The sequence below is a fragment of the Chiloscyllium plagiosum genome, unplaced genomic scaffold (assembly GCF_004010195.1).
Source record: "Chiloscyllium plagiosum isolate BGI_BamShark_2017 unplaced genomic scaffold, ASM401019v2 scaf_83738, whole genome shotgun sequence".
In the NCBI taxonomy this organism is placed as follows: Eukaryota; Metazoa; Chordata; class Chondrichthyes; order Orectolobiformes; family Hemiscylliidae; genus Chiloscyllium; species Chiloscyllium plagiosum.
Genome location: NW_025185421.1, coordinates 1 through 2,842, shown reverse-complemented (window position 1 = coordinate 2,842; position 2,842 = coordinate 1). Strand labels below are relative to the sequence as shown.

Genomic DNA, 2,842 nt, shown 5'->3' with positions numbered 1-2,842 from the left:
GTGTGTCATTAATCTTTAATCCACTTTGCAACAACCCCACGTCTGCATTCAGTTGATGGGATGTGGTGTCCCATGTGACCTTACACAAGTATCTTGGGGATCTGCAGGATTAAGGCTGAATTCCCAGAAAGAGACAAACAGATTGGACAAACATTTGTGGGAAGGCAACTGCTGAGGCTGACTCACAGAGTTTACAGAGGGAGATGGATGGGTCAAGGGAGCGGCCAAAAACTGAGCAAATGAAAGACAATATGGGAATGTGTCAGGTTATACACTTTGGGAGGAAGAATAAAGCAGCTGGATATTATTTCAATGGAGAAAGACAGCAGAACGTTACAGCACAGAGAGATATGAAATGTGTTTTTGCGGTCTCGCTGTTGATCCTTTGCTGTGACCAACCTTCATGGTAATATCGGTGAGATGTTCTTGGTTTCTCTTTAGTTCTTGAGTCTGGTTATGCCGATTGTGATTTGCAGGCCGTGGTGAGACCGTGGTCAAGATCACCGTCAGTTTCTTGGATGAAGTCTTCACGACTGGTAACGCTGACAGTCACCACTGAAGAGTGTCTCTGCCATTATCTGCAGTTGGCCCGGCACATCAACAGTTTCATCAGCAAACCTCAAGGGACAACATCCAAAACCTTTGTGCTCTTGAAGGCAAATCCCTTCTCATTAAGGCAAGAAACAAAATATCTTTAATGGGATGATGTTGATTTGAACATTGGGGAAGATCAGGGAAAAGGAGCATAGGGACACACTCCTGGATGCCAGACCCTATACGAAGCCTTGACTTGGCATCAACATTCTGTACCACCAACCCAACACAGACCTGGGGACTTCTCCAGAGGAGATGAGAAATCGACTTGACTGTGGACGAAGATCAGCCATGAAGACAAGGGTTAAGTCAGACACCCCAGATGGGACTCGAACCCACAATCCCTGGCTTAGGAGGCCAATGCCTTATCTATTAGGCCACTGGGGCTGCACAGTTAAAGTAAAAAATGGCAGCCTTTAAATACTGCACCCTGACCTCTCATTGTGTGTTTTTCTGAGTTTTATACTGTCACTGCACTCTGGGGATCCAAGATGGTGGTGATCTTGGACGATCATGTTGCAGAGCTCCGCACCACAGCACAAGCGGGAAGAATTTCTATCACGCCCAATCCCGACCATCGCGATATCCTGGGGCTCTGAAAAGATTGTGAAATCCCAGGACATTGTGAAAAATCAACTTACCTGCGTTTTCATCATCCAGAGATGTTGAAGAAGGGAGGAGCAGTGTCTGAGGCCAGGCTCCCGGCCCAGCCTGCAGGATCCTTGGGCTCAATTGCCTACCAGGCCTTGGTGAAGTAGCTCGCGAAATCTCGCGAAATGTTGGGTCAGCAGATAGAGGAGAAACTGGCCCCGATCTCTATCATGCTGCAGAAGCATGAACAGCAGCTGGGAGACCTGGAAAAGAGGATGGATGAGGTTGAACACAGAGTCACAGCAGTGGAAGCTGATACCAGTTCCTCTAAGGATAGGATCCCAGCATCGGAGGCTGAGGGGTGACCTTACAGAGGTTTATAATATCATGAGGAGCATGAATAGGGTAAACAGCCAAGGTCTTTTCCCTGGGGTGGGGGAGTCCAGAACTAGAGGGCTTAGGTTTAGAGTGAGAGGGAAAAGATATAAAAGAGACCTAAGGGGCAACCTTTTCAGGCAGAGGGTGGTGTGTGTGTGTGGAATGAGCTGCCAGAGGAAGTGGTGGAGGTTGGTACAATTACATTGTTTAAAAGGCATCTGGATGGGTATATGAATAGGAAGATTTTGGAGGGAGATGGGCCGGGTGCTGGCAGGTGGGACTAGATTGGGTTGGGATATCTGTTCGGCATGGACGGGTTGGACCGAGGGTGTGTTTCTGTGCTGTACATCTCTATGACTCGATGACTGGAAGTGTCAGTCTGAGTAAATCCGTTGTCTAGCTCCTGGCAATGTGACCCCATTGGATGATGTGAACCCAGCTCATGACCCCTTTGGCCAAAGCTACAGAACATTCTGGAAGGTCAGGGAAAAGAAGGATATGAACACACACCTGGATGCCAGTCCCTTAGCAAAGCCTTGACTGGGATCTGCAGCAGAGCTCTGACCATCTGCTCCAAACTTGTTCATAAAAGCCCTAGAGTGAGGGGGATAAGCCATTCACCCTAGCAAGGCCACACTCAGCCTCTGAAGAGCATCCCAACCAGGCCCAATCCCTATCCTCTCACCCTGCATTCCCCAAAACCAATCGACCGAACCTGCACATCTTTGAGCTGTGGGAGGAAAACAATGCACTCCGAGTACCCCATGGAGAGAATGTGCAAACTCGACACAAACAGACACCCAAGGGACGAATCAAACCCAAGACCCTGATACTGTGAGTCACCATGCCAGCCCCAGGAGAAACTCAGCAGCTCTTTCATCATTGTGGCTCTGCTGTCTCTTTCAGGCAATTTCGACCCAATCCTGCAGATCCCCGACAACTTTGTGCTAGTTTATGTTGGACACCACTTCCCATCAACTGAATACAGACATGGGGATTTTTATAATCTCGGTTAGAAGTAAAGTTCAAAGAGGGTAACCTATGAAAACGAGCCACTCAGGAGGGGATTTGAATTCACAATCCCTGGCTGAGGAGCCCAATATCTTATCCATTAGGCCACAGAGGTTACATATCTGCTGTTAAACTGGCAGCCTTTAAATACTGCACCCTGATGGCTCATATTGTGGTTTTCTCAGTTTTATACTCTCACTAATTGTTTTTTACCCCTTCCATCTCATGCTAAAACATTGGCTGCTTGATAAATCAATCTCGCTTCCCA

At 47.9% G+C, this 2,842-nt stretch overlaps 1 non-coding gene across 1 annotated transcript; it reads right to left on the bottom strand.

Moving 5' to 3' along the window:
* Positions 1–908: 908 nt before the first annotated feature.
* On the bottom strand, positions 909–981 carry trnar-ccu. Its single transcript has one exon. It is a non-coding gene; the product is annotated as a tRNA-Arg (tRNA).
* Positions 982–2,842: the final 1,861 nt, after the last annotated feature.